Source organism: Syngnathus scovelli, chromosome 7 (assembly GCF_024217435.2).
Source record: "Syngnathus scovelli strain Florida chromosome 7, RoL_Ssco_1.2, whole genome shotgun sequence".
Classification (NCBI taxonomy): domain Eukaryota; kingdom Metazoa; phylum Chordata; class Actinopteri; order Syngnathiformes; family Syngnathidae; genus Syngnathus; species Syngnathus scovelli.
In genome coordinates this window covers 13,331,624-13,341,355 of record NC_090853.1, presented here as the reverse complement: position 1 = coordinate 13,341,355, position 9,732 = coordinate 13,331,624, and positions in this window count along the sequence as shown.

Here is a 9,732-nt window from a genome sequence, read left to right as displayed (position 1 = left end):
CAGCACCTGTAAACATGTCATAATATTCTTGAGTAAGATACTGATGCTGCACCATCAGTAAGTAGATGAAGTGTCGGTGTAAGGCGCTTTGAGTGCCTTGTGGGTGGGAAAGCTTTGTAGTATAAGAGAAAGCCCATTTACCAAGCCCATAATAAAGCAAATGGTAAAACAAACTTCACTCCTAGTGCCTGACTGTGTTGGAATTCACCGACCCAGCCAGTCACTTAAACTGAGCTGGTAAAAGGATGACATCGGCATGCTGGCCTACCTCAAACAGAGGGGCTGGAAAATTTAGGCAGGGACTGGGGATTCAACTAGTTTGTGTTACCTGAATGCCGCGGGCGACTGCAAGAACCAGCTGAGCCGGTGCAACCAGTGCACTGTCCGGATGAGCTCAAGGACTGAATAGGTAATGGCCTATAAAAAAAAAATCTAATTAATATAAATATGTAACTAATTGCACATTACATGCATTTGCCCTTATTTTGTTGTGTCTGAAACCACGCAGTGCAAATCTCATTTGGCTTACAAAGATAAATGAATAAAAAACTTTTGATTGCTTGAATTTTTTTTATTTCACATGATTACTCCTTTGGTTCGCAGAAATCAAGGGGACATATGAAACGAACTTTATAATCAGAGCACCGTCCATTCATCTGGTCAGAATTTCTACAGATGAGCCCAGTCTTGTTATCCACTCTGCAGAGATTAAAGAATATTGTCACTGTCACGGGTCCAAAAATCAGAAATAAAAGGAGCTACAACAATCCAACCGTGGGCAAAGATGGCTTCCAATTACCTTCAAGTCATTTCAGTGTAGGTACATATATTGTGGGGAATGGATGTAATTGCACTGAATACCGTAATTTCCGGACTATAAGTCGCGTTTTTTTTCATAGTTTGGGTGGGGGGGGCGACTTATACTCAGGAGCGACTTATATATGTTTTTTTTCACAAATTTTTATTTGATCATTAAGACATCACTTCCAAGTATAGTTGACCACTTCCCATGTTATTTTTAGTATAGTTGATCACTTCACATGCTTTTATTTCTTTATCTTGAACATATTCAAAACATAAAAAATAGAGAAAACATCAAATAAAGCAATTAACACTTTAAAGCACCATATCCAAGTCCACTGTCTGCTGTATGTACACTTGCTTCATTTTTGCTCCTCTTATATTTATTATTATTATTTATTATTATTTGTTTATTTATCATTTATTCAACATTCTTATTTATTCATTGTTAGTGCCTTCTTGGTTTTTTTTGTGTTGCTTGTATGCATATGTGTACTATCTCACCGAGGGATAGTGGAAATGTAATTTCAATCTCTTTGTGTGTCTTAGTATATAAAAAAATATATCGACGATAAAGCAGACTTTGACTTTGATAAAACAACCAAAAAAAAAAAATATTTTCAGACGAAACTGGATGAGGACGCTCTAAATTTTACCGTTGGCCATGACTCATCAACTGGGTGGGCTTAAGAAAAATGGCACCAAAAAGAAACTCATATTTTGCAGGTTACAAACTTCAAGTTGTAAAATATGCAGCTGAAAACAGTAATCGAGCAGCAGAAAGAAAGTTTGGAGAACCGTGATGTACCAATAGATTACTATTTCAAGTGACGTCAGTAGCGCAGCGCGCCGGTTGTTTACATACAAACGTGCCCACACAAGGACTACCGGCATCATTAGCCACAATACCACAAGTGGCCTACACAGAGAGACCAGCTGGAGTGAATTACACATGTTACATCCAAGGTAACAAGACCCACGTCTGCATTAACGACGGCTGCTCTCCAGGAGGAAACTGGATGGGAGCTTTGGACATCACCGATGAGTGTCAAGATAAGAGAGCCATTTCAGGTGGTGAGGGCTCTCCGACCAACATGGCTACACCATCGAACGGAACATACTTCATACAGAATGGCTGGTGGCTTTGTGGTCACAAGGTTTATCCGATGCTGCCCGCGAACTGGACAGGAGTGTGTGCGCCAGTGTGGGTGACGGACCACACCTACAGGATATGACATCATCAGTTGACAGGAGCACACAACTCTTCTGGACGTCGACGCAGAGCAGTTGCAACCTTTGACCCTCATGACCCTGTCTGGGGTGCAAACGTTCCAGGCGACCATAAAGTATGGTCCGTCGGAGACAAAGTTGTCCTTGCGCTCTTTCCTCAGATTGGGGTTGGGAAACTATCGCTCTTCATCGAGACACTGAACTATCGTTTTCAATCCTTTGTGAATCTCTCACTGCAAGTCAACGATGGACAAAATAGAGAGATTCAGGCTATTAGACTGATGGTCTTGCAAAACAGGATGGTTCTGGACTTGTTGACGGCAGCACAAGGTGGTGTGTGCCACATCATTGGGACTTCCTGTTGCACATACATACCAGGAGAAAATGACACCCACATCAACGACGCCATGAATTCGCTGAAGAACTTACAGCAGGCCATGTCTAATGACAAGGTCCCACATCAGTTTGATTTCTTTTCGTGGCTATTCTCTGGCAACTGGCGGCAACTGCTGTTGAAATTGCTGTCTCCTGTGCTTGTTGTGCTGGTGCTTGTTTACGACCTGCGTTATCCCATGTTTGAAGTCTGCTGTGACGAAGTTTGTGTCCTCTACTGTAGCCCAAGTTCATATACAACTTCTTAGAGATGACGGATGTGATGACAATAATGAAGCGTGGATTGCGTAGATGCTGTTCTGTTGAGCATGTTTTACAGAAACTTGATGATTTGACCATCAAAAATGCTTCGCAAGTGATGGATACAATGATGTACAGTTTCTGTGTTTTTCTTTTTATTTTTTATTGATAGCATTCTGGTCGCCTAAGGCAGAGGGACCGTGTGAGAATTTTCCTGCTAATAACATCTGGCCAGCAGGTTTTTCGCTTACACAATAAGTTTGATCTGGGGTATTAAGGTAATACCTCATCTTCACTGGAAAGTGTTGCTATCATTGTTTGTTGTTTTTTATTTTTACTATTCTTCTTTCTTCATTATACATATATATGTGTTTTTTTTACTTGTCTTTGTTGTTTGGGGTGACATAATCATATGATAAAACAGGAGGGAGATGTTAGGGTTTTCCAGGTTATCTTTATCGTAGGATTATGTTGGAATGTAGACTATAATGATTAACCCAGGGGTGGGCAAACTTTTTGACTTGCGGGCCGAATTGGGTTCTAAATTTTGACCGGGGGGCCGAACCAGGAGCAGATGCATGTAGTGTTTGTGTGAAGTAATATAAACGACCTGTAAAGGTCATTGCATAAAAGTTTTTGGCATTTAGTAGGTAGTAAAGCGTGGATATTCCCAAAAAGTTTTTTGAAAACAAATGCATTTATTAACAGCATTAAAAAAAAATCCCTAAAAAACTGCTATCAGTGATTCTCATAAAATACGACACTGCTATTATGAATAACAGTCTCCATCACTTCAGTGCCTGCAGGTCAGATTAATGAAAGATGTTTATCTTATGAGATCACATCAAACGGCAAACATTCTGACCAAGTATATCATCTTGAAGAATCGGTGAAAGCATACATCCAAATAAAGTAATCAAAACGGCAACACGTTGAGGGGTATCTGAAAATCAGAGCAGAGTTTTAACTCACAAACACCTGGTAACAGAGGTGAGGAAACGGGAAACACTTCCTTAAAGTAAGCCTTAAGAACTTTACAGGTTAAGATTAGTCACAAACAGGTGGTGCATCAATGTCCTTGAGCATCCTGCATTGTTTGAAAATGAGAATGGTCGCTAGTTTCAATCCCTGCTATTTGTACAGATCATATTCAAAATGCATTTTTTTACAACAAACTTGAAAGCCTCCCCTTCATTTTCAGTGGGAACAGTGTTGTTGGTCTCCCTTTTTTTGCTAGTGTGTCATAGTCTGGAGTAAAATTTGTTGTGGCAATTCTTAGGAGAGATCCGAGGTGTTGGTCCGTTTACCTTTTTTTTTTTTTTTTTTTTTCCAAGATGGCGGCGTGTGCATACGCAGCGGCCACTCTCTGTCCCGTCAGTACGGTGATTTGTTCGTCTAATGAGTGTTCGTCCGACAGTCTTGTGTGTTCGTCTCGTCCGTGCTACAAGTACAGCAGGCAGGTTCTGCTTGACATCGGCAGAAGTGGGTTTTGCGGCGTTCTGGACTTTGAAGCGTCGACATTAAAGGCGCTCGGACTGCTACGTCCTGAAACGTCGCCGACCTCACCCGCTATTCCTCCCCCGGTTGGGAGCCGTCGTAAACGATGTGCGAGGAGGCAGAAGAGGGGCAAGCGCGGAGGCGTCCGGGCCAGGCTGGCGGCCAACCCAGCGCGACCGGCGGTGCCCTCCATTCTTCTGGCGAATGTTCGATCGCTGGACAACAAAATGGATTACGTTCGCCTGCTGAGGTCTACGAACCGGACGGTGCGGAACTGCTGTGTGCTCGTGTTCACCGAGACCTGGTTGAGTGACAACATTCCGGACTCTGCAGTGCATCTGGAGCGGCTAGCGTGCTATCGGGCGGACCGTGCCATTGTACGAGGGGGAAAGTCGCGTGGAGGTGGTATATGCGTCTACATCCGAGAAGAATGGTGCCGGGACTCTGTGGTGGTATGTAAGCATTGCTCGCCGCTTGTGGAGTTTGTGATCATTAAGTGCCGTCCTTTTTATCTGCCGAGGGAATTTGCCCGCATACAGACAATTGGTAAAGGCATCCAGGCCGGTTCGGAGGCAGGTTCGAGTGTGGCCTGAGGGTGCCTCCGATGCACTTCGTGACTGCTTCGACACCACTGACTGGGACTTATTTAAGCAGGCAGCCACCTACAACGATTGGACGGACATAGAGGAGTATACTGACTCTGTTACCTCTTACATCACAAAGTGCATCGATGATGTGACTTGCTCAAAATCCGTCGTCACTCGCGCGAACTGGAAGCCGTGGCTGACGGGGGCTGTCCTCAGACTGTTGAGGGCCAGGGACAAGGCTTTCAGAGCGGGGGATGAGGCTGGCTTGAGGACAGCGAGGGCCGACCTGTCCCGAGGCATCAAAGAAGCAAAGAAGGCGTTCTCGTGCAAGGTCTCCACCCACTTCAAGGACAGCAAGGACGCACGTAGCCTTTGGCGGGGCATTCAGACCATCACGGACTACAAGCCCGAGCCGAGGAGCTGTGAGGGCGACGTCCGTCTGCTGAACGATCTGAACCGCTTCTTTGCTCGCTTCGACGCCCAGAACAGCACTTGCCCACTGAAGTCCACTCCCCCCCTGCACGAGCAGCCCCTGCGCCTCTCTGCCGACGGTGTGAGGAGGGCGCTTGCCGCTATTGACACCCGTAAGGCGGCGGGCCCTGACAACATCCCGGGTCGAGCGCTGAAGGACTGTGCTGGGGAGCTGTCGGGTGTCTTCACGGACATCTTTAACGTTTCCCTGCAGCAGGCCATCGTCCCCTCGTGTTTCAAGGCTGCCACCATCGTTCCTGTGCCAAAGAAACCTGCACCGTCCTGCTTCAATGACTACCGCCCTGTGGCACTGACGCCCATCATCATGAAGTGCTTTGAGCGGCTGGTCATGGAGCACATCAAGTCCGTTCTCCCCCCCACCATTGACCCTTTCCAGTTTGCGTACCGTGCCAAGCGGTCCTCTGAGGACGCCATCTGCTCTGCCCTCCACTCGGCCCTCACCCACCTGGAGAGAAAGGACTCATATGTGAGGTTGCTGTTTGTGGACTTCAGCTCTGCCTTCAACACCATTGTGCCGCAGCGACTCATCTGCAAACTCGACGAGCTGGGCCTCAGTACCTCCCTCTGCAACTGGATACTGGACTTCCTCTGTCAGAGGCCTCAGGTGGTGCGTGTTGGCGACAAAATCTCCGCCAGCATCACGCTGAGCACGGGAGCCCCCCAGGGCTGCGTGCTCAGTCCATTGCTCTTCACCCTGCTGACGCATGACTGCACTGCGACCTACAGCGACAACCGCATAGTGAAGTTTGCTGACGACACGACTCTGGTGGGTCTCATCACGAAGGGCGACGAGACTCGGTACAGGTCGGAAGTTGACCTTCTGACCACGTGGTGCAGGGACAACAACCTCCTGCTGAACGTCGATAAGACCAAGGAAATGATTGTTGACTTCCGGAAGGGTCACACAACACACCTGCCGCTGACCATCGACGGTGCTGTGGTGGAGAGGGTGAGCTGCACCAAGTTCCTGGGGGTGCACATCAGTGAGGACCTCTCCTGGTCCGAAAACACCTCGTCACTGGCAAAGAAAGCTCAGCGCCGCTTGTACTTCCTGCGGAAGCTCAGGCGTGCATGTGCTCCTCAGGCAGTCCTGTCTACATTTTACCGTGGCACCATTGAGAGCGTCCTCACCAGTTGCATCGCTGTCTGGGGTGGTAACTGCACTGAACAGAACTTGAAGGCCCTGCAGCGCATTGTGAATACTGCTGGTAAGATTATTGGTGCTTCGCTACCCTCCCTGAAGGACATTTACACCTCCCATGTCGCCCGCAAGGCAACCTCGATTGCCAGAGATGTGAGTCACCCGGCTCACTCTTTGTTTGACCTTCTGCCCTCTGGGAAGAGGTACAGGAGCCTGCGCTCCCGCACCACCAGACTCGCAAACAGCTTCTTTCTCCAGGCTGTTAGGGCCCTGAACTCGCTACCCCCTTCTGCGTAGCGTGCGGCACTGTTACGCTACTTTCGGGAATGTCTGCTGTACGCGCACTTGCTCCTTTTTTTTTCTCTGCTCCTCCTATTTATTTATTGTTGTTTATTATTGTTGTTGTTGTGTTATTTATTCATTATTTATTCAGCACGCTTTTGTTATACTTGTTTACTTGTTGTCTGTTGTGAGCCATGTCTTGTCACCGTGGGATAGGGGGGAACGAAATTTCGGTTTCTTTGTGTGTCTTTGGCATGTGGAGAAATTGACAATAAAGCTGACTTTGACTTTGACTTTGACTTTGACTTTACCGCGATTCTGCTAGTCGCGGTATACATCCCGCCTTCCAACATCGAAGGAGACAGGATCGCGGCGCTTGGTGAGCTGTACCAGGCTGTCAGTGAACAGCAAACAGCGCACCCTGACGGTTTCACCATCTTCGCTGGAGACTTCAATCATGCCAACCTGAAGTCTGTTTTCCCGAGGCTTCACCAGCATGTTCCCTTTCCGACACGTGGAGACAGCTTCCTGGACCTAGTCTACTCGGCGCAAAAGGGAGCTTTCAAAGCCACCCCCCTCCCCCATCTGGGGCTTTCTGACCATCTCACCGTTTTGCTTTTGCCCGCATACAGACAATTGGTAAAGGCATCCAGGCCGGTTCGGAGGCAGGTTCGAGTGTGGCCTGAGGGTGCCTCCGATGCACTTCGGGACTGCTTCGACACCACTGACTGGGACTTGTTTAAGCAGGCAGCCACCTACAACGATTGGACGGACATAGAGGAGTATACAGACTCTGTTACCTCTTACATCACGAAGTGCATCGATAATGTGACTTGCTCGAAATCCGTCGTCACTCGAGCGAACTGGAAGCCGTGGCTGACGGGGGCTGTCCTCAGACTGTTGAGGGCCAGGGACAAGGCTTTCAGAGCAGGGGATGAGGTTGGCTTGAGGACGGCGAGGGCCGACCTGTCCCGAGGCATCAAAGAAGCGAAGAAGGCGTTCTCGTGCAAGGTCTCCACCCACTTCAAGGACAGCAAGGACGCACGTAGCCTTTGGCGGGGCATTCAGACCATCACGGACTACAAGCCAGCGCCGAGGAGCTGTGAGGGCGACGTCCGTCTGCTGAACGATCTGAACCGCTTCTTTGCTCGCTTCGACGCCCAGAACAGCACTTGCCCGCTGAAGTCCACTCCCCCCCCACACGAGCAGCCCCTGCGCCTCTCTGCCGACGGTGTGAGGAGAGCGCTTGCGGCCATTGACACCCGTAAGGCGGCGGGCCCTGACAACATCCCGGGTCGAGCGCTGAAGGACTGCGCTGGGGAGCTGTCGGGTGTCTTCACGGACATCTTTAACGTTTCCCTGCAGCAGGCCATCGTCCCCTCGTGTTTCAAGGCTGCCACCATCGTTCCTGTGCCGAAGAAACCTGCACCGTCCTGCTTCAATGACTACCGCCCCGTGGCACTGACGCCCATCATCATGAAGTGCTTTGAGCGGCTGGTCATGGAGCACATCAAGTCCGTTCTCCCCCCCCACCATTGACCCTTTCCAGTTTGCGTACCGTGCCAAGCGGTCCTCTGAGGATGCCATCTGCTCTGCCCTCCACTCTGCCCTCACCCACCTGGAGAGAAAGGACTCATATGTGAGGTTGCTGTTTGTGGACTTCAGCTCTGCCTTCAACACCATTGTGCCGCAGCGACTCATCCGCAAACTCGACGAGCTGGGCCTCAGTACCTCCCTCTGCAACTGGATACTGGACTTCCTCTGTCAGAGGCCTCAGGTGGTGCGTGTTGGCGACAAAATCTCCGCCAGCATCACGCTGAGCACGGGGGCCCCCCAGGGCTGCGTGCTCAGTCCATTGCTCTTCACCCTGCTGACGCATGACTGCACTGCGACCTACAGCGACAACCGCATAGTGAAGTTTGCTGACGACACGACTCTGGTGGGTCTCATCACGAATGGCGACGAGACTCGGTACAGGTCGGAAGTTGACCTTCTGACCACGTGGTGCAGGGACAACAACCTCCTGCTGAACGTCAAGAAGACCAAGGAAATCATTGTTGACTTCCGGAAGGGTCACACAACACACCTGCCGCTGATCATTGATGGTGCTGTGGTGGAGAGGGTGAGCTGCACCAAGTTCCTGGGGGTGCACATCAGTGAGGACCTCTCCTGGTCCGCAAACACCTCGTCACTGGCAAAGAAAGCTCAGCGCCGCCTGTACTTCCTGCGGAAGCTCAGGCGTGCATGTGCTCCTCAGGCAGTCCTGTCTACATTCTACCGTGGGACCATTGAGAGCGTCCTCACCAGTTGCATCGCTGTGTGGGGTGGTAACTGCACTGAACAGAACTTGAAGGCCCTGCAGCGCATAGTGAATACGGCTGGTAAGATTATTGGTGCTTCGCTCCCCTCCCTGAAAGACATTTACACCTCCCATCTCACCCGCAAGGCAACCTCGATTGCCAGAGATGTGAGTCACCCGGCTCACTCTTTGTTCGACCTTCTGCCCTCTGGGAAGAGGTACAGGAGCCTGCGCTCCCGCACCACCAGACTTGCCAACAGCTTCTTTCTCCAGGCTGTTAGGGCCCTGAACTCGCTACCCCCTTCTGCGTAGCGTGCGGCACTGTTGCGCTATTTTCGGGAATGTCTGCTGTACGCGCACTTGCTCCTTTTTTTCTGCTCCTCTTATTTATTTATTTATTGTTGTGTTATTTATTCATTATTTATTCAGCACACTTTTGTTATACTTGTTTACTTGTTTGTCTGTTGTGAGCCATGTCTTGTCACCGTGGGATAGGGGGGAACGAAATTTCGGTTTCTTTGTGTGTCTTTGGCATGTGGAGAAATTGACAATAAAGCTGACTTTGACTTTGACTTTTTGACTTTTAGATCTGTGACGGGTTGATGTTGATGTTCATGTGGCTGAACGTCACATCGCGTACGTCGAGCCAAATTGGCCACTCTTTTTAAACACTCGGCACTCAGTTTCCTTGGGCGACTCATTTTAATGGAAGGATTCCAGGGGAAGGTTTGTGGGTGGCTTTAGCGTAGAACTGTATCCAAAAGCTCGGC